The sequence below is a fragment of the Portunus trituberculatus genome, chromosome 41 (assembly GCF_017591435.1).
Source record: "Portunus trituberculatus isolate SZX2019 chromosome 41, ASM1759143v1, whole genome shotgun sequence".
NCBI lineage: Eukaryota > Metazoa > Arthropoda > Malacostraca > Decapoda > Portunidae > Portunus > Portunus trituberculatus.
This window is the reverse complement of record NC_059295.1, coordinates 2,647,430-2,673,667: the sequence shown is the minus strand read 5'-3', so window position 1 is coordinate 2,673,667 and position 26,238 is coordinate 2,647,430. Positions and strand designations below refer to the sequence as shown.

The 26,238-nt window shown below is 43.2% G+C and overlaps 2 protein-coding genes across 5 annotated transcripts in view; one reads left to right on the top strand and one right to left on the bottom strand.

Annotated features, from left to right (window-relative positions):
• The window catches only part of LOC123517177 (centrosomal protein of 89 kDa-like), a 251,432-nt gene that overhangs the window by 14,548 nt on the left and 210,646 nt on the right, over positions 1-26,238 (bottom strand). The gene's annotated exons all lie outside the window — the stretch shown is intronic.
• LOC123517178 overlaps positions 17,065-26,238 on the top strand; it is a 58,669-nt gene continuing 49,495 nt past the window's right edge. Inside the window, exon 1 of one of the 2 annotated variants that reach the window (XM_045277177.1) lies at positions 17,065-17,334. The gene's annotated coding sequence lies outside the window, so the exon portion shown is untranslated. The remainder of the gene's footprint in view (positions 17,335-26,238) is intronic. The other variant, XR_006678418.1, reaches the window with a different exon arrangement.

The window sequence follows — 26,238 nt, the reverse complement described above, 5'->3', positions numbered from 1 at the left end:
GCTTATCATTTTTTTTGTTGTGGTTTAACATCTATTTAATATGGCTTCCGCTCAGTTTAACGTTGAAGATTTTTGTGCCGACCCTTCTCTGGAAAAACTTAAAGATGCTAATATCAAGAAGGACCAATGGAAGACCATCGCTAAACATTTTGATGTTCCCATCACGTCTCAGATGACTAAAGAGGTCATTAAGAATGTAGTTGTTCAACATCTAGTGCAAGAAGGTCAGTTGCTAGGAAATGCCATAAAAGAGTTAACTCCCATGTCAGCCTCTACGAGGACTATAATACACAGTCCCCAGGAAGAACAGGATAAGAGTAGGATAAGTCAATGGGAAATTGAGAAGCTTAAACTAGAATACCGGATGCATGAAAAACAAATGCAACTACAGGCAGAAAAAGAAGCAAAAGAAATGCAACTACAGGCAGAAAAAGAAGATAAAGAAAAAGAGGTAGACTATCTGCTCTGTCATCACCTTGCAGAACCTAGTATATCTCCCCTGGGCTTCTCCCTGCCTGTTAACATCTAAGCCAGATGGTAGTAGTCGATTTTGCACCGACTACAGGAAATTAAATAAAGTGACGGTGCCAGACTCCTACCCATTGCCCTTGATAGAGGACCTTATAGATAGTATAGGAGTAGCCAAATTTGTAACCACTATAGACTTACTTAAAGGTTACTACCAGATTCCCCTCTCGGACGAGGCCCAAATAATATCCGCCTTCATCACCCCCTTCGGACTATACCAATACACAGTGATGCCCTTTGGCTTGTCTAATGCTCCCGCCACCTTCCAGAGGGCTATAAATTACATCACTCAGGACTTGGAGGGAACATCTGCATATCTGGACAACCTGGTGGTGACTGCGGACGACTGGGCGACACATCTGACCCGTCTTCGGAGGCTGGTGGGTCGGTTGCAGGAAGCCGGGCTTACAATCAACCTGGCCAAGTCCACCTTCGGGAAGTCTACGGTGGTCTACCTGGGACATGTGGTGGGGAACGGCAAGGTTCACCCCAAGAGAGCTAATGTGGAGGCCATCCTTGGCTTCCCTGTCCCTACCACCAGGAAAGCTCTCATGAGGTTCTTGGGGATGGCTGGTTTCTACAGACGCTTCTGTGGGAACTTCTCCACCCTGGCCGCCCCCCTGACGGACCTTATCAGCACTTCCGTCCCCTTCCACTGGACCCCGACCTGTGACCAAGCCTTCCAACACCTCAAGGCGTTTCTCTCCTCGGAACCAATGGTCTGGACGCCGGATCACTCCCGCCCCTTCCATCTACAAGTGACCATATCAAGGGGGTGGACAACATCATCGCCGACGCCTTATCAAGATCTCCCGTCTCACCTCCTTCATGAGCCCATTACGGAGGTCTTAGGGAGGAGGAAATGTTACGGCCCGCCCGTAACATACATTACTACCATCACCTCCTCCGCTTGTTACCTCGTTCGCCACCTCTCCGCCTCCCCTTCCACGTCACCGTTTCATGAACCCTCCACGTCACCGTTTCATGAAGCCCCGCTACTGTCCCGAAGTTGGATTCACGCGGCCCCTTTCGACTCAACCGAAAGTGTTGAGCCAGCTCTTGGCTTTCTGGATTGGAAGTTGAGATCCAAGCCTCAACCAGTGAACACAACGCCTCTTTGGTCTACCGTGGGATCAACCATCACCCAGCATTTCACCACTGCGACACCGCATAAGTATCACTTCCCCTCGTCCGTGTTTTTCACATTGCCTCTATATAGGATTAGGATTATTGTTAGGTATTAAGTTGGGTTCTTTATTGTTGTATTTATTACTGTGTTATATGTATATGTGTATGTCATTTTCCTGTGTTTCATGTTATATATCTGTGTTTCATGTTTCTTGTTATATATGTGTCAATTTCATTATGGGTTATTAAAATAGCTTTTTAAAGTGACCCCCTTTTGCATTTCCTCACCAGTTGAACCTGCAGTGTTTTTTCTTTTATTGTTATTGTTCACCGGCTCCCCGATGCCAATCTTACCAGTTTAACCGGTGAACGTAACACTTGTTACTACTTTCTCCTGTTTCTTATTACTATATAGTTCTCTCATGCACATGTATTTACCTAATTGTATTTACCTAATTGTAACATACGGGAAAAGAGCTATGCTCGTGTTGTCCCGTCTCCATATCTATTAATGTCCAGCTTTTTCTTAAAATCATGAATATTCCTTGCGTTGACCACTTCCACGTCTAAACTATTCCATGCTTCCACCCTTCTATGAGGGAAGCTATATTTTTTCACATCTCTCCTATAAGTGGCCATTTTTAGTTTTTTCCCATGCCCTCTCGACATTCTTTCATTCCACATACACAGATCTTCCCTATCCATTTTTTCCATGCCAATCATCACTCTGTATATTGCTATCAGGTCTCCCTTTCTCTTCTGTTTTCCAGGGTCGGAAGTTGCATTCTTTTCAGTCTGTCTTCATAAGTCAAATCTCTTAAGTCAGGCACCATTTTTGTTGCAGCCCTCTGTACTTTCTCTAGTTTCCTTATGTGTTTCTTTAAGTTCGGAGCCCACTGTATTGTTGCATATTCAAGCCTCGGTCTTATCATTGCAGTAATTATTTTCTTCATCATTTCTTCATCTAAATATACGAACGCCACTCTTATGTTCCTCAATAAGTTCAATACTTCTCCAATTATTTTGTTTATATGTCTCTCTGGCGATAGGTCATTGGTAATTGTCACCCCAAGGTCTTTTTCTTCATGACTGGTTTTATGTCTTCATTTCCTATCTTGTACATACTCCTGATTCTTCTTTCACTCTTGCCAAACTCTATTTTCTTGCATTTTGTCGTGTTGAACTCCATTTGCCATGTACAGCTCCATTTCCATATTCTGTCCAAGTCTTCCTGGAGTAGTTCGCAATCTTTGTCACATCTCACTTTTCTTAACAATTTTGCATCGTCTGCAAATAGGCTCACATAACTGGACACCCCATCCACCATGTCATTTATGTAGACCGCGAACATTACTGGTGCCAACACTGATCCCTGTGGAACTCCACTCTCCACCAAGCCCCATTCTGATGGTCTGTCCTTAATTATTGTTCTCATTTCTCTTCCTACTAAAAAGTCTTCCATCCATTTTAGTAAACTGCCATGCACTCCTCCTACCATTTCAAGTTTCCAGATCAGTCTCCGGTGTGGTACCTTATCAAAGGCCTTCTTTAAATCCAGATATATTCCATCAGCCCAACCATCTCTTTCCTGTATTACATCTATCACCCTCGAATAGTAACATATCAGGTTTGTCGTGCATGAACGCCCTTTTCTAAAACCAAATTGACACTCACAAAGTATGTCATTTTCTCCAAGAAGTCTGTCCATCTATTCTTCACCACCCTCTCACACATCTTAGCTACCACACTTGTAAGTGACACTGGTCTATAGTTCAATGGGTCTCTCTTGTTACCTGATTTATAGATTGGGACAATGTTAGCTCTTTTCCAGTCTTGGGGCACTACACCTTCCCTTAATGAGGCATCAATTACTTCACAAACTTTTTCTGCCAGTTGCTCCTGCATTCTCTTAAAATCCATCCTGATACCCCATCAGGTCCCACAGCTTTTCTCACTTCTAAACTCCCCATCATATTCTTGATCTCCTCCACAGTTACTTGAAACTCCTTCATAATCCCTTTCTGTTCCATTACCAGTGGTTTGTCAAAAGCAGTCTCCTTTGTGAATACCTTCCGAAAGCATCCATTCATAGCCTCTGCCATTTCCTGGGATCTTCACTGCATACTCCATTTACTTCTAAACTTTCAATACTTTCTCTATTTTTGATGTTGTTGTTCACATGTCTGTAAAAAAGCCTTGGTTGGTCTTTATTTATCAATTATATCCTTTTCTTGTTTCTTTCTTTCTTCTCTTCTAATCAACACATATTCATTTCTTGCTCTTTTGTAACTTTCCCACTGCTTAATCCGTCTTTTCCTTCTCCACCTCTTCCATGCATCCTCTTTTCTTGTTCTAGCCTTTTCACATCTATCGTTAAACCAGTCCTGCTTTCCAACTTCTCTATGTTGTCTTATTGGTACAAATTTTTTCTCACCTTCTTTGTATATTTTTATAAATTCCTTCCACTTTTCATTTGCTCCCATAGCACTCTTGAATTTCATCCAATTTGTCTCTTGAAAGAATTTCTTTAGGTTTCCAAAATCTGTCTTGGCATAATTCCATCTTCCCACCTTATATTCTTCATTTCTTCTAGATTTTTCTTCATCTATCACCTTGAACTCCAAAACTGCATGATCACTCTTTGCTAAAGGGCACTCCACCCTCATCTCCTCAATGACCATTGGCTCTGTACTAAAGACCAAGTCCAGTCTTGACGATGCTCCCTCTCCTCCAAACCTAGTATCTTCTTTGACCCACTGAGTTAACACATTTTCCATTGCCAGTGTCAATAGTGTATTTCCCCATGTTGACTCTGATCCTTCCATTGACCAGTCCTCCCAACACACCTCTTTACAATTAAAATCTCCCATCATTATAGTTCATTCACAGCCACCCAACATTTCTTCCAGACATGTTCCTGTATCACTTATCATTTCTTCATATTCCTGTACTGACCATGCATTTGTCTTAGGTGGTACGTACACTACTATGTAGTGCCTCTTTTTTCCTTCATTAGTTTCTGCTCTGATCTTTAGCACTTCTGCCTTTCCCATACCTTCTTTCACTTGATCCACCTTTATATCTTTTTTAACCAGCAACATCACTCCTCCTCCCATCTTACCTACTCTATTTCTTTTCCAAACATTATATTTCCTTCTCCAACCATCATCAGGTCTTCTCCCTCTCTCAGTTTTGTTTCAGTAAGACCCACAATATCTGGGTTCTTGTCCCTCAAGTAATCGTCGAGTTCTAAAATCCCCGATATCACTCCATTTATGTTGGAATACATTACATTCCGCTCATACGTAAGTTTCTTTAGTCCTTTCTTACTGTACTTTTCTGGGTTATGAACCACTTCCTCAGTCTCATATCCAAGATTCTCCAGAAAAACTCTTTCTTCTCCTCTGTGTGTGTGTGTGTGTGTGTGTGTGTGTGTGTGTGTGTGTGTGTGTGTGTGTGTAATCCTACTTGCGCGAGTCTTTCAACAGTTTACGTATTGGTTCTCCTGTGACGCGGCATACACACACACACTCTCTCTCTCTCTCTCTCTCTCTCTCTCTCTCTCTCTCTCTCTCTCTCTCTCTCTCTCTCTCTCTCTCTCTCTCTCTCTCGCTCTCTCTCAAATAGACAAGTAGACATGCATCTTTTTTGTTGTTTTATTTTATTCTTTTTCCACACGACACCCAGAGTTAAGGTGTGTTTTTTTTTTTTTTTATAGAGGTTTTACCCTGTAGGCATAATCCTCTCTCAGCTATTTAATCAGAGAGTTCTTCGTCAGAAGTGTCCTCCACATTGATAATAAAAGAATCCTCTAAGCAGAACTTGTTGACGCTGTAAATAATCAATTTCTCTTGACATTGAAGGTTGCGAGGGCGAGTAGCGCGGACGAGATATTCACCTTCCATCCTGAGCGACAGGGAGGGGAGGAGTGACTCGATTTGACCTGGGGATTATCAGCGGTCAGGGAGGTTGACCTCACCCATGTCCAACTTTGAAAAGTAGCAACGCTGGAGAGCAGTGGTGCTACATTTTGTGATATCTATACAAAATCATTGTCTTCATTACACTAAAACAATATTCAAAGCTCTCTATACATCCTTATTAGAAATTTAGAGGAATACACTTTTATGACGGTTCATTAAGATGTAAGTTAATAATGAGATCGAAACATGTGCTACGATGCTTGGCGACGTCGCAGCCGGGGAATCCCCGTTAGGTCTCCCCACCCCCCCTAAGCGGCCTTCATATTTGAGTCGGACTATAGTGACGCCTGGCGGCCAACAATAACAATAAACCCCGCGCTTTACGATTCATAAATTTTCAATTTTTTAAATCTTAAATTGCCTTATAGTGGACTGACGTAAGTGCAAGTTTGACGTAACTCGAGACCGACGTAACCCGGGACCTTACTGTGTGTGTATATATATATATATATATATATATATATATATATATATATATATATATATATATATATATATATATATATATATATATATATATATATATGCGTTTTCTTGCTTTTGCCACAAGGGCAACAACTGCTGTGGCTTGCTTTGTTGTTGGTAGTGTTAAGGCCATGAAGATCTATGGATCCTTATGAGCCCTGGGGTAGTCCTGTGCGGGTATCACAGGCATTGTAGCTGGCCGGTCTTCCTCAAGAAGGCACAGGTAAGGCAAAGGACAGCAGGTTGCTGGGAGGGGTGGACACCTGAGGCCGCCAGGAGGGTGGGCAGGTCAAGTGTTGTGATGGGCAGGGCGGAGAGCCGTGAGCGTAGTGCAGTGTGGTGGGTGTGGAAGCTTGGGCAGTGGAGCAGGAAATGTTCGATGGTCTCAGGGATAGTCCTACACCAAGGGCAGAAGTGGTCAGGAGACAGACGTAGGCACTGAGCACTGAGCGTGGTGTGATCCAGGTGGAAGCGGTGATGGCTGCTGTGGCTTGCATTCCTTCCTGTGACTGATTGACTGAATCTTGTTACGGGGCTCGTCCTCCCCTATTGATGGATTCCCACATCCCTCACCCCCTTACTACCTGCGACCCACACGCCATCTGTTGCCAGCTCCACTCCCTAATCAATTCCTCAAGCCGTCATATTAAACCCATATATCCTTTTAGAATCCTTGGTGGTACCTGTGAGTAGAAAACGGGCTGGGTGTCTTCTCAAAGAAAACAAGAAAGGGCACCAAGTATTTCTTTCGTTTCTTTTTCTCAAGCTGTTAGACATGGTGCAAGTTTGCTGTAGGAATGGGGGATTTAAACAATAATTAATAATTATGGGTAGTAGTATGTGTAATAACAAAATATAGTGTGATGCCAACAACAACGCCACACGCATGCGCGGCACATCCTCTCTGGAGCCCAAGGTGAATAAAACGCAGGAGATGACAAGGCTTGGGGCAGTCTGGCTGGCAGCAACCTCTTCTAACCTTCCTCCTCTCTCTTCCTTCTGTCAAGACACAGCACACCCAGTGTTGCCAAACTGGCACGAAATGTGCTAGTTCAGGCGCATTGGCATTACAAACAGTGGGCAAATTTTGTGATTTGCGCACAGCGCATTTTCTGGTGCATTCTTAACAGATCTAGTACATGATTCAGTGCAGATATTGAGTAAAAATCAAAACATTGGTTCAGCATAAATTAGTATGAGTATTAGTACATTGGCAACACTAAGCAGGAGCACCATGCTGAACCCATACGTGAATGTTACGAATATAGTACTTGTAGGCATAGGGGACAACTTTGGCATTAACGGTCACAGATTCTCAGTTATGCGTTGTCTACCAAGCGAGTTGGTGGTTCCAGTTAACTTATAATAAAAATGGGTCAAACATACGCTCAGGCGTACAGGAATAGCTGGGAATCGATGTCAGACTTAAAAGACTGGCTGAGGTCTGTGGAAAAAGACAAGACTAAGGCATACTGTCTCTATTACAAATGTGAAATAACGGCAAAACTCAGTGACTTACGCTGGCATACACGTTCTGTAAAGCATGTTCAAGCAGCAGAATCTTTTTTCTAGTTCAAGGGTAAGGAAAATACCATTTTCATATGTGAGTGATAACCAACGCCAGTCAGCTAGTCAAGCAGAAGGTGATTGCTGATGGTCATTCTTGATGGTTGACTATGTATCAGAAGCTTGCAAAGTGATGTTCAGTGACAGCAGTGTAGTAAAATATCTGAAATTACATAGAACCAAATGCAAAAACATTATTGTAAATGTTCTGGTACCTTACTTTATGAAAAACCTAAGGGAAGACATTGATGATGAAAAATACAGCTTGCTGATAGATGAATCCACTGACATTTCTGTTACAAAGTTACTTGGTGTAACTGTACGGTATTACAGTAGAAAACAAGGAAAAATAGTAGCAACCTTCCTTGCAATAGTTGAGTTGGAAGACGGACCGCACTTTCTATTGTAAGTGCCATAAAGAAAATATTATATGATGTCCAGCTGGATCCTAAAAACCTACTCGGTGTCGTTAATGTTGGCATAAACAATGGTGTGTTTGAAATGTTAAAGAAGGATCTGGAGCTCTCTAATTTGATCATGGTGCATTGCGTGTGCCACTCTCTTCAGCTGGCCTTGTCTCATGCAGTAGCAGAAACACATCCGAGGAACATTGAATATTTGGTGTGGGAGACATATATTCCTCAAAACGGCAGCTGATGTACAAGACCTTGTATGAAACCTTAAATGACGGGAAACTTCATCTGCAGATCCCTAGAATATGTGACACGAGATGGATATCACTGGAACCTGCAGTGACCCGCATTCTTGCTCAATGGGAAGAACTTAAAATGCATTTTGATATAGCAAGATCAGATGAAAAGTGCTATACTTCAGAGATGCTGTATAATATGTTAAATAATCCTATCAATAAACTGTACATGCTCTTCCTGCATCCAATGTTACAAGACATACAGAGAACATCAAAAGCTTTTCAGGGTGAAAATGTTGACCCACAAAAACTACTTACGGATCTTTCTCATCTCATTATGATGACAAGTAAGAAAGTTATGGTACCTACAGCGAGAGCAGATCCGCTAACCTCTGATATAGCTAGTTACACTGACCCAAGAGCATACCTAGGTTATGAATTTGAAAAATCGTGTTCAGCATCAAAATTGACACAGGATAAAGAACATCTTCGTGATTGTTGCATAGCGTGTGTTGTGAAATTCTGTGAGGAACTTAGAAACAGGCTACCAGATAACTTCAAAATTCTGAAGAAAATGGCTTTGTTTTCCATTGTAGAGTGTCTGAAAGTTATTAAAGAACCCATAACAGGCGTTGGGATATTCCCCTAAACAAATTAGTAAAATTTAAAATCAGTGGCGTAACTTAACAATTGTGCGATGGAGTGAAGCTACAACTGAACAATTTTGGAGTGAAGTCTCAAAATACAGGGATGCAGCAGGAGTAAATTCTTTTCAAGACATATGTGAAGTGGCACTCAGCGTCATTTCACTACCTCACTCAAATGCCGAAGTTGAGAGGCTATTTAGTCAAATAAATATTGTTAAAAACAAACTCAGATACCCGGAACGCCCCGGAAACCCGGGCCGCCCAGAGCGCGCTCTTCAACGCTTTTGGGTGCCTTCTGCTGCGTGGGGGGGCTCATGTAAACAAACCTGTGCGGGCAACTTAGACGAAATGGCTTACTCACTGTCTCCTCCTGAATTAAATCGTTTACAGCTCGCTGTTCTTCTCGACGAGTTTCTTGCTGGAGAGGAAGAATTGCAAGCTACTATAATGATAGCCCAAGCAAACATTAACTTAATTGAAATGGCATTACAAGAGCAAGAAAGACATCAAGAACCAACTAGAGTTGAGGGATATGTGGAGCAAGTCGTTCCATTCTACAGTAACCAAGAGTTCAAAGCACACTTCAGGATGGCACTTGTAGTTATCTACTTGGGCAGCCATCTTTGTTGACATTGTGACGTCACAGCCACAGAGCGCTCCACCTCGCAAGCTTGGGCAGCCCAAAAGGTTCCGGACTGGCAGCCCGGGCAGCCCAACCCGCGTTTCTTAGGGGTCCGGGCGACCCAGGGCGTTCCGGAACCCTCTAAGAAACTCATCCCAGGAATTGATGACCTGGACCAAGAAGACACCGTTATATTTTCTTTCATCTAATTCAGATCAGGTTAGTAACAGATTTACAGTTCCATTTTATAATCACTGGGTAGTGAATGTTATGTACTCGTTTAATCTATATGCTAAACCTAGTAGCCATAGATGTCTATGGCCTAGCATATAAAAAAAAAAGGCTGCATTACTCGTTAGAGACAAAGTGAGAAACTTTCAAAATAGCCTGCATTGTAAATGCAATTGCATGCTTGTTGATATTATAATGTACTAGCAGAGTCCCCAGATTTTCTTTCTCTATGACCGGATCTACCATTCAAATCTGATGTCCGGACACAGACAGATACAACTCTGCTTATATATATATATATATATATATATATATATATATATATATATATATATATATATATATATATATATATATATATATTATTACGCTGAGCGATATAATTTCTTTTATTTTGTTTAGTTAGCATCATAGTCGCCACCTGGCTGGCGGGCGACGAATGTGTGAGAGAGAGAGAGAGAGAGAGAGAGAGAGAGAGAGAGAATGGGAGTGCTGTGACGTCATCCCTCCCTCCCTGAGCCGAGCGCGGGGTGGCCGGAAGTAGCGACGCCAACCTCCTCTGTTTTTTTCAGTGCACTGAGAGACCTTAAGGAAAGTAGTCACCGCCGCTGTGTAATAGATTTAATTGTAATTATTCCGTGCACTTCTGTGAAGTGTGTCTGGAGGGCCACTCACAGTAAGGGTGAGGTCTGGGAGAGTGTGTAGACCTTGAGGCGAGATGCTGCTGTGCTTGGAGAGTGCAGTGAGCAGTTATTAAGTTCTGTAGTGAGCGGGCTGCGGAGATAAGTAGCCGCCATTACGTGTGCCACGACTTTTGGCGGCTTTCATGAGCCTTGTGAGAGACAGGGTGTCGCCAGGGGTTCGTGGTTACGGGAACTGCTGGTATCTCTGCCCAGTAGGTGTCTGGGAGAGATTGCTGTCTGGTAGTGGGCAGTACTCAGTGTTGTGAATTCCGTGTAGCGGGCCCCCCCAGATGGGAACCACCTTGTCGTGGTGGGGGGGCTTGCGTGCCCCTGTGACCTGGCGAGCTAGGCTAGAGGGGGCTTAGGCCCCTGCTTTACCCTTTCGGGGGGGAGAGGGCTACCCATGCTAATAAGGTCGCCAGTGAGGGGCCAGACTAAATGGTTCCTACGTAGGCTGCCAGTGGACCAGCGGAGCCACCCGCTAGAGGGATCGCCCAATAGGGGCCGTCCTGTGCTGGATGGTTGGGTGTCCAGGCTGGGATGCTTTGGGAGGGGGCTCTCAGCTCTGTCATGGACAAAGTTTCGTATCATGTGGGACCTTTTTTTAAAACGACTGGTCCGCATGGGGACGAGGTACCCCGTCCACGGCAGCCAGTGCTCCCTCCCATTGTAGTCCCAGTAGGTGGTTTCCCTTGCCCCTGGAGCCATTTTTTTTGTAACTTTATATATATGGTGAAACACAAAAAACTGTCAGGTTCTCGTGAGGTGGCTGACCTGGCCCACGAGACGTCATCTTCAGGTCTGAGTGGGAAGGAGGATTCCCCTCCACAAGAGCCTCCCGCAGCAGTCTCCTGTTCTGGGAGTTCTTCTGAGGGACGTATTTCTGCTGCATATGACTCCCTTGTGATGGTAAATGTTAACCCATCATTTTCTTATCACACCTTGCACTCACTTCTCAAGGTGTATGGCACGGTTTTTCGCATTTGACTTGTTTACGATAAGGACTTTCCGTCTAATCGATGTTATGTAACGTTCCTGTCATGGGATGAAGCCCGTTTGGCAGTAGAACATGTAGCATCACTGCCCCTTGCTGGCTCTGGTTTTAAGACAGAACTTCTCCACTTTCGCAATATTTCGGACAGTGACACGGACTACATCCCAAATCTTTTTGACAACCATTCAGAGAATTCAGTTCCTGAAGTCCGCCAGATCCCGCCTCCACGTTGGTTTGTGGCCTACTACAGAAATGGGCGCGGGAATTTCATCCACGCCTCCCGGTACTTGTCCAAAGATATCGGCACGATTCTTGAGGGAAACCTCAAGAAATACAGGAAGGGGGTGCTCGTGCGAGCAAAAGACTTCACGCAGGCAAGGATGTTACAACATCTCCCCTTCTCAAATGACAGCATGTTTGAGACTATTAAGGCACATCCCACCTTTAATTACAGTAAAGGTTGTGTGTACAGTCAGGATCTCTATGAATTTCCCGAGGAGGAAATATTGGCTATGTGTCCTAACTCAGTCCAGAAGGTCACTAAGATGAGGAACTCCTCCAACATGGTCCTTCTCACCTTTTTTGGGTCCACCCTTCCTGACCGTGTTAATGTCGGACCTATTAATCTTAGGGTGAGGTATTTTGTTTCCCGTCCTCTTCAGTGCTTCTCATGCTATGGGTACGGTCACGGCAAAAGTACGTGTAAGGAAGCTTCTCGATGTGGTAATTGCTCTGCACTAGACTCACATACTGAGGAGCATTGCAATGCTGCAGCTTATTGTTTCCATTGCCGTGATGCTCACCAGGTACATACTGAGGAGCATTGCAATGCTGCAGCTTATTGTTTTCATTGCCGTGATGCTCACCAGGTACGTTCCAGGCAATGTCCTAGGTATCGCCTGAAGCAGGACATTCTACAGCTTGCTAACACTCAATTCATCAGCCTCGGTAGTGCCCGCCATGAACTCCTGTACCGCCAGAAGGCCGCTACTAGTGTGACATCTTATGCTTTATTGGCTGCACGCACTTTAGTTGAGTCTGCCGGTCCAAAGACAACCCCTTTTGCTACCTCTCGCTCTGTTGGGGCGGGTGGTCCTGTTCACTTGGCCAATAGGTTTGCCCTTTTGACTGATGACTCAGTTGAGTCACCTGCAAGAAGCGACGAGAATAATACGGACTTGACCAAAGTAACCCATGTAGTGGATGTCCATTTGCCTCCTGCATCGCCTGAGCTTTTGAAGAGCATGACCAAACGGCACCGCGGCTCCGCGGAGTCGTTAGATTTAGCTCAGCCTAAGCAGTCTAAAGTTTCTCCCGGTGCACATAATTGTGAGTCCTCCAGGGACCGCTCTACTAGGGTAGCTCCAGTAGTTTCTGTTCAGCCTCCTGTGACACCCTCTGTCTCAGATCGGGCTTCTTGTGATGAGGACGGTTTTTGCATGGAGACGTCCAATGATATTGTCACAGCCGTCCCTCGTGGACCCACTCTATCAGTCCATCCAGACCCTCGTCTTTCGATGAGCGGTAGGAGTGATGATGGTTCGCATCACTCACCAGTAGGCCGAAAGGCTGCAGCCCAACGACCCGGTACATCTCAACTCCCAGTGTCTTCTCGTCCGTTGATTATTTCTAGTTAGGCGAGCCACGGGCAGCCCATTCAAAAGGCTCGCCCGTCCACTGCACCTAAATAGTCATCTTCAAGCTTCTACAGTGGAACTGTAGAGGCCTTCGCGCCTCGTGGGGGAAACTCCGAGCTTTATTGTCGGAGTTCTCTCCAGCCTGTGAAGCTTTACAAGAGATTATGCTAGGTGATAGTACTTATTCTAGTCTTCCTGGTTATCGTGCCTTTTTTAGCACTCCTTTCCCTGACCAGGGCCACCACGGTGGCACAACTATCCTAGTCCGTCAAGACATACCTGTTGTCCCCTTGCAACTCAACTCTCCCCTTCAGGTGGTTGCTGTTAAGGTTTTTATGGGACGATCCTACACTATTTGCACTTTATATCTCCCTCCTCGGGTTCCTGTCTCCAGGGGTGAGCTTGACGGCCTGGTGCGTCAGCTGACTCCGCCCTTCCTCTTGTTGGGAAATTTTAACGGCCGTCACCCATTGTGGGATGAAGGTGCTAATAATCCTCGTGGGGTTTTAATCGGTTCTTTTATTGAGGATGAAAGGATTGGAGATTTTAAATTCTGGGGATGTCACACATTTCCATAGTCCTACTGGGACTTTTACAGCTATCGATCTTTCTATTTGTACATCTAATTCTTTCCTTGATTTTAATTGGCGGGTCCTACCGAATTTACACGGTAGTGACCACTTTCCTATGTTATTGGAATCTGTGAACTCTGAGCCGCAGTCCTGGCCAAGGCAGATTAGCCTCGATTCACAGACCTTAGCTCTTTTATCCGTCTGTTGGCTGACTTTTCTACTTGTGCTGAGGCTGTTGATTATTTTGCCGATTTTATACATTCAGTAGCACTTTAGACAATCCCTAGGACGTCCGGCCGCTTTACTAAGCGTCCTGTTCCTTGGTGGAAGGCAGCATGCACTGAAGCGGTGAAAGAGAAACGGGCAGCTTTCTCTCGTCTCTGGCGACATCGTGGGGACCCGCAGTGCCTGGACGCTTTTCGGCGCTGCCGAGCTCGAGCCCACCGCGTTTTGAAAGAGCCACAAAGAGCCTCTTGGAAAGCTTATGTCTCTTCCATTAACGCCCGCACTCCTCTTACGGATGTCTTTATCAAAGTCCGCCGAATTGCTGGGAAGTATTCTGCTCCTCCCCCACCAGTTTTGTTGTCTGCTGGGCGAATGGTGGCAGATCCTAGGACTGTCGCCGACCTCTTCACGGAGCGCTTTGCTAATGTTTCCCGGAAGCATCCTGCAGCCCCGGGCACACGTTACCACCAGAGAATGGAATCTCTCGGCATAAATTTTTCTTCCTCTGGAGGGGAGTCCTATAATGTCCTCTTCTCTGCTTCCGAGCGGACTGCTTTGTTCCAGTGTCATGACTCTTCTCCTGGTCCAGACGACATTCCTTATGCCTTTTTGCGTCACATGTCTGACCGGGCTTTTAACTTTTTATTAAATGTATATAATATGATTTGGCATACCGGTGATTTTCCACCTTCTTGGGCTGTGGCAATGGTTCTCCCATTTCCGAAGCTTAGGAAAGATCATCTCCAGGCTACGAATTATCGTCCCATATCTTTGACGTCTTGTATTTGTAAAGTGTTAGTAAAGATGGTAAATGTAAGACTCATGTGGTACTTGGAGAGGGGGAAGTACTTGTCATCGGTACAGTATGGCTTCCGTAAGATGAGGTCTACTACTGATGCTCTTTTATCCCTGGAGTCCTGTATTTGTGAGGCCTTTGCTAATCACCACCACCAGGTTACTGTATTTTTTGACCTGGAGAAGGCCTACGACACAGCTTGGTGTCATGGGATTTTATGTTCCTTGTTTAATTTTGGTCTCCGTGGCCACCTTCCTATTTTTATCCAGCAGTTTTTATCCAGACATCTTTTACGGGTTCGAGTGGGGAGTGTTCTCTCCGATGCTACTGCTCTAAATGACGGTGTCCCACAGGGAAGTATTCTTAGTGTTACACTATTTGCAGTCGCAATAAATGGTGTTATAGATACTCTACCAGATGGCGTTCACAGCTCTTTATATGTGGACGACCTGTGCATCTCCTTTGCTGCTGCTAGGATGTCACTGATTGAGCGAAAGCTTCAACTGGCGATCAATCGAATATCCAGTTGGGCCAACATAAATGGTTTTCGTTTCTCCATCTCAAAGACCGTGTCTATGCATTTTTGTCGTAATCGTGGCGTTCATCCAGATCCCGATTTATATTTAGCCAATAGACGTATCTCATGTGTGGAGGCCACTCGATATCTTGGCCTATTGTTTGACATCCGTCTTACTTGGGTTCCCCATTTCCGTTCTCTTAAAGCGTCTTGCAGGACGGCACTATCCCTTCTTCGGGTTTTAAGTCACACCTCTTGGGGTGCGGACAGGGACACGTTGCTGCTGCTTCACCGTACACTCATACTTCCGAAGCTGGAATACGGCTCTGAGATCTACTCATCCACAACGGATGCAAGACTACGCACGCTTGACCCCGTGCATCATGCTGGGGTCCGCTTGGCTACGGGTGCATTTCGGACATCTCCAATACCTAGCCTTTTAGTGGATGCTGGTTTCTGGCCGCTCAACCTCCGGCGCCAGTCTTCGATGGTCTGGTGTTGGTTTCGCACACACCGTCTTCCCGACTCTGTCCTTGTCTGTCAATGTTACGGGACTCGCGTTCGCAGGCATATGTCACTCGACCGAGTCTACCTAAACCTTTTGGCCTTCGTGTGGCAAACCTCATGTTGGATTTGTCCATCGACCCCACTCCTGTCTACTCTTTCCAGCTCCCACGAGTTGGTTCTTGGCAGCTTCCGGTTGTTTCAATATGCCCTCCTGCCATGGATGGCAAGAAGGATTTTCTGCCAGCTCTGTCCCACGCACGGTTTTTAGAACACTTTTTTATCCATACTGATGACATCCCCGTTTTTACTGATGGTTCCAAATCCGACGCAGGCGTTGGGTTTAGTGTGGTTTTCCCCTCTTTTTATTGGTCTGGCAGACTTCCTTCGATAGCCTCCGTCTTTACTGCGGAGCTGTCTGCCATAGTCCTAGCTTTACAGATTATTTTTACACTCCCGGTTTCGTCTTTTACAATTTTTAGTGACTGTCGCAGTGCTCTTACTGCTCTCTCTTCTTTTATTTCCCTTCACCCTTTGGTTTTATCAGCCCTGGAGTGGCTATATCTTCTTACCAAACGAGGATATCATGTTGGGTTCTGTTGGGTCCCTGATCACGTAGGTGTTCCAAGGAATGAACACGCAGACCGCCTCACTAAAGAGGCAGCAAGTCGCGCTCCATCTCCTTTCCCTGTTCCGTTTAGAGATGTATTTCATGCAATTCTTGTGGCGATTGCAGCAATTTGGCAGAGGAGATGGCTAACGGGGGTCGCAACCTCGAAAATGGGAGAGATTACTACTTCCACACTCCCTCAGTGGACTTACACCCATGTCCGGGATCGCCGTGCACAGACTTTATTGGCGCGACTTCGTATAGGTCACACGTACCTTACACAAAGGTACCTCCTGACCAGGGACCCTCAACCTTACTGTGATGACTGTTTGGTGCCACTCACCGTGCGGCACCTGTTGGTGGAGTGCCCTAGTTTGATCGAGTTACGACACCGCTACCTCTACCGCTGTCGCGGTAAGGATAGCGGTGTCTACTATCTCTCAAAGGTCCTTGGACCAGCTTCTCTGGCCCCTGGCCATGACGTTTTTAGCTTTCTGGGAGAAGCGGGCCTCCTCCCCAATTTGTAAATTTTATTTCTTATTATGTATTTTAATGTTTTATTTAATTTTATTGTAGTCTTAGTTTTTAGTTAACTTTAGTTTTTTTTTAACTACTTTTAGTTTTTTTAAAACTATAGTTGAGGCGCCATATGACCCCAGCTGTTGCGGCGCCTAAGGCAAATCCATCCATCCATCTGTGTAGCGGGATCAAGTACTGCGCCTCTGTTGGTTGCCGGGGAAGGAGATCAGGGAGTCGTAGTGTTGTAGTGAGAGGATCTAACGTCCTTACGTAGTATGTAGTATAGGAGGAAAATACCCTCCAGTAGTAAGTAGAAGTAGTAGTGGTGGTAGAGGAGGTGTGTGGCAGCTCCTTTGTTCCCCCATAGTGCGTGGGAGGTGAGCCACGTGAGTTGAGGCCTAGTAAGGGTGGCGGGGCAGTCTTCCCCCACTCCTGTGTCGAGTTAGTTCTGACCTGAGGTATTCGTGTCTGTTATTGTCTGCCACTTCCGGGAGACGTGTGTAGTGTGTTTCGCAGAGGCTGAGGGCCTCATAGAATATTGTGGGCAGTAGTGTGCTGTGTTAGCAGCCTTGGTGGTGTGGGGCCAGCTGGAGAGAAGTGTGTCGGTGTATGTGAAAGCGGCTGACGAGGAGGTGGGCTAGTACGCAGTACCACGGCGGGCCAGATATTACGCTGCTTGTAGTGAGTGTGGACTCTCTCCCTTGTGGAAGGCTCCAGAACACTACATTCAGCTAGGAGTGGAGTTGTCTTGAGTAGAGTGGGTGGATTGTCCTACGTGAGGGCGGTTCTACCAAGACAAATTTCTCTCCGCACTCCCGTGTAGAATTACTTGTTATTATCTCTTAGGACAAGGAGGAGGAGGAGGAGGTGACGAGTAACCTTTCCCAATCTCTGAGTTTAAGATTGTGGTGGCGACCTAGGGAAGTAGCTTCTGTCTGTTTTTTAAGAGTTTGAAAAGAACCTGGTCACGCCTTGCTAGTGTGGCGGTGTATACCGGTTGGCCGCACTCCTGGGTCGAGCTGTCCTGTAGGTTAGCGGGCGTGACAAAAAAAAAAAAAAAAAAAAAATATATATATATATATATATATATATATATATATATATATATATATATATATATATATATATATATGTGTGTGTGTGTGTGTGTGTGTGTCTGTGTGTGTGTGTTTCACTGTTTGATCTGCTGCAGTCTCTGACGAGACAGCCAGACGTTACATTACGGAACGAGCTCAGAGCTCATTATTTCCGATCTTCGGATAGGCCTGAGACCAGACACACACCACACACCGGGACAACAAGGTCACAACTCCTCGATTTACATCCCGTACCTACTCACTGCTAGGTGAACAGGGGCTACACATGAAAGGAGACACACCCAAATATCTCCACCTGGCCAGGAAATCGAACCTCGGTCCTCTGGCTTGTGAAGCCAGCGCTCTAACCACTGAGCTACCGGGCGTGTTGATGTCCATCAACCCCACTCCTGTCTACTCTTTCCGGCTCCCACGAGTTGGTTCTTGGCAGCTTCTGGTTGTTTCAATATGCCCTCCTGCCATGAATGGCAAGAAGGATTTTCTGCCAGCTCTGTCCCACACACAGTTTTTAGAACACTTTTTTTATCCATACTGATGACATCCCCGTTTTTACTGATGGTTCCAAATCCGACGCAGGCGTTGGGTTTAGTGTGGTTTTCCCCTTTTTATTGGTCTGGCAGCCTGTGTGTGTGTGTGTATTTACCTAGTTGTATTTACCTAGTTGTAGTTTTACAGGGCCTGGGCTTTATGCTCGTGTGGCCCCGTCTCCATATCTACACTTATCCAATCTTACTTTAAAAGTGTGCACACTCGTTCCAGACACTACTTCTTCATCTAAACTGTTCCACGTCTCAATACATCTCTGCGGGAAACTATATTTTTTAATATCTCTCAGACATCTTCCCTTTCTCAGCTTTTTACTATGCGATCTTGTGCTTCGGATGTCATATTCTTCTCTTAGGATCAGTTTCTCATTATCCACTTGGTCCATTCCGTTGATCAATTTATAGACTTGTATCAGGTCTCCTCTCTCCCTTCTTTGTTCCAAGGTTGGTAGATCCATAGCCTTTAGTCTCTCCTCATATGTCATCCCTTCAAGTTCTGGGACCATTCTTGTAGCCATTTTTTGTAGCCTCTCCAATTTCCTTATGTGTTTCTTTTTATGAGGGGTCCACACTACTCCTGCATATTCCAATCTGGGTCTTATTATAGTATTTATCAATTTCTTCATCATTTCTTTGTCCATGTAGTGAAATGCTACTCCAATATTCCTCAGCAAATTATGTTTCTCTAAAAATTCTATCAATATGGCTTACTGGTTGATTGTTTTCTTCCATCGTCACTCCTAAGTCCTTTTCCTTTTGACTTTCTCCAGTTCTACTCCATCTCCCATCTTATAGATTCCCACAGGTCGTCTTTCACTCTTTCCCATTTCCATGACATGGCTTTTGTTCACATTGAATTCCATTTCCCACTTCTTACTCCATTCCCAGATCTTATTTAGGTCTTCTTGCAGTATTTCACAATCCTCCTTTTGCTTTATAACTCTGCACAGTTTCGTATCATCCGCAAACAAATTTATGTAGCTGTTCACTCCTTCTGGCATGTCGTTAATATAAATGAGGAAAAGTACTGGTGCCAATACTGACCCCTGTGGCACTCCGCTTTCTACTGCTCTCCACTTGGACTTCATATCTTTAACTACCGTCCTTATTTCTCTCCCCCTCAAATAATTTTCTATCCATCTCAATGTGCTTCCTTTTAAGCCACCCTTCTCCTCTAACTTCCACAGTAATCTTGCGTGTGGCACTTTGTCAAACGCCTTTTTTAAATCCAAATAGATGCAGTCAACCCATCCTCTCTCTCTTGTACTCTATCAACTATTCTAGAATAGAAACTCAATAAATTAGTTACACAAGACCATCCTTTTCTAAAACCAAATTGGCTATTTGATATTAATTTGTTGTCTTCAAGGAACTCGATCCATTGTTTCTTTATTATTCTTTCACACATCTTGCATATTACACTAGTTAGTGATACCGGTCTGTAATTTAAAGGTTCTTCTTCCTTCCGCTCTTATATATGGGAACCACCTCAGCTCTTTTCCATTCTACTGGCACTGTTCCATTTTCTATTGAGCATTTTATGATGTTGTATATAGGACTTGCTAGTTCTTCCCTACATTCTTTCAGTATTCTGCCTGAGACTTCATCCGGTCCCATTGCCTTCTCTTCATCCAGTTCCTTCATTAACTCTTTTATTTCAAGCTTGGTTACTTTAATCTCTTTCATATAGATTGTCTCTCTATTACCCTGTGGCCTCTCAAATTTGGATTCTTTAGTAAAGACCTCCTGGAATTTTTATTTAATAGTTCTGCCATACTTTTGGGTCTTCCACCATCCCGTTCTCTCCTTTTAACCTTTCTATTGTTTCTTTTTGCCTAATTTTTCCATTTATGAATCTATAGAACAATTTTGGTTGCTCCTTACATTTTTCGACAATATCTTTTTCAAGTTCTTTTCCTCTTCCTTCCTCACCTTAACATATTCATTTCTCGCTGCCTTGAAGTTTTCCTTGTTTGTTGGATTCCTATTTCTCCTCCACCTTTTCCATGCTCCATCTCTTTTCTCCTTTGCCCTAGCACACCTTGCATTAAACCAATCTTTCTTTCCTTCTTCTTTTGGTCTATATTTTGGGACATATTCCTGACTCCTGTTTTGTATATTTCCAAAAATAAGTTATATTTGTCTTGCATTGTCTCTGAGTTTTCCATCTCCTCCCAGTCTACGTTTTAAAATAGTTCTTCAGATTCTCAATATCAGCCTTTCTGTAATTTAATCGGTCTCCTTTGTATGAATCGTCTCTATCTTCCTTTCCCTCTTCTATATCTATTTCTAATATTGCATGGTCACTCTTTCCCAATGGGCACTTATATCTTATATTGTCATTAATTTGTATACCCCTTGTAAAAACTAGGTCCAATCTCGCCGGCTCGTTTCCTCTGAAGCTTGTGCATTCCTTTACTCTCTGGTCCATCATATTGTCTATCATTAGGTTCAAGAATCTTTCTCCCCAGGCTTATTCCCCCATACCACTTTCATAATTTTCCCAGTCCACTTCTTTACAGTTGAAATCTCCTACTAATATCACTTTTCTCCTTTCTTTAACGCTTCTCATTAGACTCCTTATTGTGTCATCTATCATGTCTTTATATTCTTGATTGGTCCATGAATTTGTTTTTGGTGGCACATATGCTACAATGATTGTTAACTCTTTTTTATTAATATGCATCTTAATATACAATACTTCTGCTTTTCCTTCCCCACATTCCACTTGGTTGATCACTATCTCCTTCCTTAACATTATCATGACTCCTCCTGCTCTTTTACCCACTCTGTCTCTTCTCCATACATTATACCTATTATCCAAATCTATTATGATTGCCTCATTTAGTTTTGTTTCAGCCAGGCATACAATATCTGGATTTTCTTTCCTTATGTAATCTCTTAATTCTAATTTACTTGATAAAACCTCGTCTGTGTTCGTATACATCATTTTAAGTCTTTTGCTTTTATCATTTTTAGTTAAACTTGTTCCACTTTTTTCTCTTCCTTCTCGTTTATATACCATTTCCTTATCCTGTCTCCTAGAATTCTCCAAAAATGCCTTTTCTCCTCTTCTGACCTTTCATTATTCTTTTCCCTTACTGCTGCTTCCAGTTCATTGTATCTCTTCCTTTCTTCCTCATTTCTATTTTTCTTTATATAGATATCCTTACAGCCTTCTGTTTCTCTAAGTTTTGTTGTTCTATATAATATTTCTTCTGTTGCTGCTTGTGATTTTAGTAGTATTTTAATTGGTCTCGTTTTCCTTCTTGATATGGTCCCATTCTGTTTATTTCTTCTACTTCCTCTTCCAAGTTCTGCCTATCTTCGTCATTAAGATTTTTCAGTAGGTCTTTGACTGATTTCATTTTTCTTTTCTCTTTTTGGTCTATATTTTATATTTTTTCTTTTATTCCAAATACGACTACACTCTTCTTTTTCTGCAATTTCTCTAACTAGATTTTCTTTTGTCTTGAGGACTCCTATCATTTTGCTTGTCATATTTTCTTTTTTCTTTAAGTTGTTCTTGAATCACCTCCTGAAAATCGGCCTTATCTTTCTTATCTTGGACTCTCCATGCTTGTACTTCTTTTTTAATCACATTCTGTACTCTTTCCTCTTCCTTGTTTACTAGATCTTTCAGCTTCTCCTTTTCTTTCTCGGCTTTACCGAGTCCTTCTTCCATCTGCTTCTTGTAGTTAGCTACTTCCTTTTTTAGTTCTTCGTTTTCCGCTCTTAGCCTAGCTTCATTTTCTTCCACTTTTCTTATCCTTTCTCTCAGTCTTATAAACTCCATTTCCTGTTCTTTATTCTCTTTCATTTCCATCTTCTCCTTTATCAGTTTATCTACTTTACATTCAATATTTGACACTCTCTTAAGTAGTGAAGTTGTCGTCGTATCGAACCCTTCGAATACGCGTTCTCCCTCACCGACATAGTCATCATCAGCCTCTTCTCTATTCTCATATCTGCATTTGGATGGGATATCTTTTTCACTCATTATTCCTTACTAATTGATTTCATGGAGAAAAAAAAAAAATGAGTCCACACTACCTGCCCAGGCCACTGTAAATACTATACAACAGGTGTAGTGAAGATCAGCTGATCGTCGGAACTGCGCCAGTGCGTCTGCCTTCAACCGTGTCTCTCGTGTGTGTATTTACCTAATTGTATTTACCTAATTGTAACATACGGAAAAAGAGCTATGCTCGTGCTGTCCCGTCTCCATATCTACTAATGTCCAGCTTTTTCTTAAAATCATGAATATTCCTTGCGTTGACCACTTCCACGTCTAAACTATTCCATGCTTCCACCCTTCTATGAGGGAAGCTATATTTTTTCACATCTCTCCTATAAGTGGCCATTTTAGTTTTTCCCATGCCCTCTCGACATTCTTTCATTCCACATACACAGATCTTCCCTATCCATTTTTCCATGCCAATCATCACTCTGTATATTGCTATCAGGTCTCCCTTTCTCTTCTGTTTTCCAGGGTCGGAAGTTGCATTCTTTTCAGTCTGTCTTCATAAGTCAAATCTCTTAAGTCAGGCACCATTTTGTTGCAGCCCTCTGTACTTTCTCTAGTTTCCTTATGTGTTTCTTTAAGTTCGGAGCCCACTGTATTGTTGCATATTCAAGCCTCGGTCTTATCATTGCAGTAATTATTTTCTTCATCATTTCTTCATCTAAATATACGAACGCCACTCTTATGTTCCTCAATAAGTTCAATACTTCTCCAATTATTTTGTTTATATGTCTCTCTGGCGATAGGTCATTGGTAATTGTCACCCCAAGGTCTTTTTCTTCATGACTGGTTTTATGTCTTCATTTCCTATCTTGTACATACTCCTGATTCTTCTTTCACTCTTGCCAAACTCTAATTTCTTGCATTTTGTCGTGTTGAACTCCATTTGCCATGTACAGCTCCATTTCCATATTCTGTCCAAGTCTTCCTGGAGTAGTTCGCAATCTTTGTCACATCTCACTTTTCTTAACAATTTTGCATCGTCTGCAAATAGGCTCACATAACTGGACACCCCATCCACCATGTCATTTATGTAGACCGCGAACATTACTGGTGCCAACACTGATCCCTGTGGAACTCCACTCTCCACCAAGCCCCATTCTGATGGTCTGTCCTTAATTATTGTTCTCATTTCTCTTCCTACCAAAAGTCTTCCATCCATTTTAGTAAACTGCCATGCACTCCTCCTACCATTTCAAGTTTCCAGATCAGTCTCTGGTGTGGTACCTTATCAAAGGCCTTTTTTAAATCCAGATATGTTCCATCAGCCCAACCATCTCTTTCCTGTATTACATCTATCACCCTCGAATAGTAACATATCAGGTTTGTCGTGCATGAACGCCCTTTTCTAAAACCAAATTGACACTCACAAAGTATGTCATTTTTCTCCAAGAAGTCTGTCCATCTATTCTTCACCACCCTCTCACACATCTTAGCTACCACACTTGTAAGTGACACTGGTCTATAGTTCAATGGGTCTCTCTTGTTACCTGAATTATAAATTGGGACAATGTTAGCTCTTTTCCAGTCTTGGGGCACTACACCTTCCCTTAATGAGGCATCAATTACTTCACAAACTTTTTCTGCCAGTTGCTCCTGCATTCTCTTAAAATCCATCCTGATACCCCATCAGGTCCCACAGCTTTTCTCACTTCTAAACTCCCCATCATATTCTTGATCTCCTCCACAGTTACTTGAAACTCCTTCATAATCCCTTTCTGTTCCATTACCAGTGGTTTGTCAAAAGCAGTCTCCTTTGTGAATACCTTCCGAAAACATCCATTCATAGCCTCTGCCATTTCCCCTGGGATCCTCACTGCATACTCCATTTACTTCTAAACTTTCAATACTTTCTCTATTTTTGATGTTGTTGTTCACATGTCTGTAAAAAAAGCCTTGGTTGGTCTTTACATTTATCTATTATATCCTTTTCTTGTTTCTTTCTTTCTTCTCTTCTAATCAACACATATTCATTTCTTGCTCTTTTGTAACTTTCCCACTGCTTAATCCGTCTTTTCCTTCTCCACCTCTTCCATGCATCCTCTTTTCTTGTTCTAGCCTTTTCACATCTATCGTTAAACCAGTCCTGCTTTCCAACTTCTCTATGTTGTCTTATTGGTACAAATTTTTTCTCACCTTCTTTGTATGTTTTTATAAATTCCTTCCACTTTTCATTTGCTCCCTTAGCACTCTTGAATTTCATCCACTTTGTCTCTTGAAAGAATTTCTTTAGGTTTCCAAAATCTGTCTTGGCATAATTCCATCTTCCCACTTTATATTCTTCATTTCTTCTAGATTTCTCTTCATCTATCACCTTGAACTCCAAAACTGCATGATCACTCTTTGCTAAAGGGCACTCCACCCTCATCTCCTCAATGACCATTGGCTCTGTACTAAAGACCAAGTCCAGTCTTGACGATGCTCCCTCTCCTCCAAACCTAGTATCTTCTTTGACCCACTGAGTTAACACATTTTCCATTGCCAGTGTCAATAGTGTATTTCCCATGTTGTCTCTGATCCTTCCATTGACCAGTCCTCCCAACACACCTCTTTACAATTAAAATCTCCCATCATTATAGTTCGTTCACAGCCACCCAACATTTCTTCCAGACATGTTCCTGTATCACTTATCATTTCTTCATATTCCTGTACTGACCATGCATTTGTCTTAGGTGGTACGTACACCACTATGTAGTGCCTCTTTTTCCTTCATTAGTTTCTGCTCTGATCTTTAGCACTTCTGCCTTTCCCATACCTTCTTTCACTTGATCCACCTTTATATCTTTTTAACCAGCAACATCACTCCTCCTCCCATCTTACCTACTCTATTTCTTTTCCAAACATTATATTTCCTTCTCCAACCATCATCAGGTCTTCTCCTCTCTCAGTTTTGTTTCAGTAAGACCCACAATATCTGGGTTCTTGTCCCTCAAGTAATCGTTGAGTTCTAAAATCCCGATATCACTCCATTTATGTTGGAATACATTACATTCCGCTCATACATAAGTTTCTTTAGTCCTTTCTTGCTGTACTTTTCTGGGTTATGAACCACTTCCTCAGTCTCATATCCAAGATTCTCCAGAAAACTCTTTCTTCTCCTCTTCTGTCCTCTCTTCATTTTTTTCAAAGCCTCCTTTCTCAACTCATTTAACATTTCTCTTTCCTTTTCACCGAGATCTCTTCTCAACCAAATCTTCCTTGTTGTTTCCTGCTGGGCTAGCCTCCATGACTTCTCCACCAATTCATCTACATCCTTTTGTGACTTAAGTTTGATTCTTATTGGCCTCATACCTTCTCCTGTGAACTTTCCAATTCTATGGAAGTCCTCTATTTCTTGTACTAGGTCTTTTCCTCCTCCTGCACCACATTAATTATATTATTTATCACCTTTTTATGTTTTCTCTCTCTCCATTTTACTCGGTGTCTTATCCTCCTCCACACCAAATATCACCACACATCTCTTTTTGTCTACAGTTTCCCTCACCAATGTCTCATTTGACTTAATAACCTTCACCACTTTCTCAGCAATCTTCTCTTCTATGATCTGTTGATCTATAATTTCAGCAAGGCCCAAAGTTTTCTCCCAGACTCTTTGATTTCCTTTTCCAGACTTGCAACTTTGTAATTTACCTCCTTTCTTTCCACTTCCTGACTTTTTTTCCATTCAGCCTGCTTCTCCATCACTTTTCCTAAAGA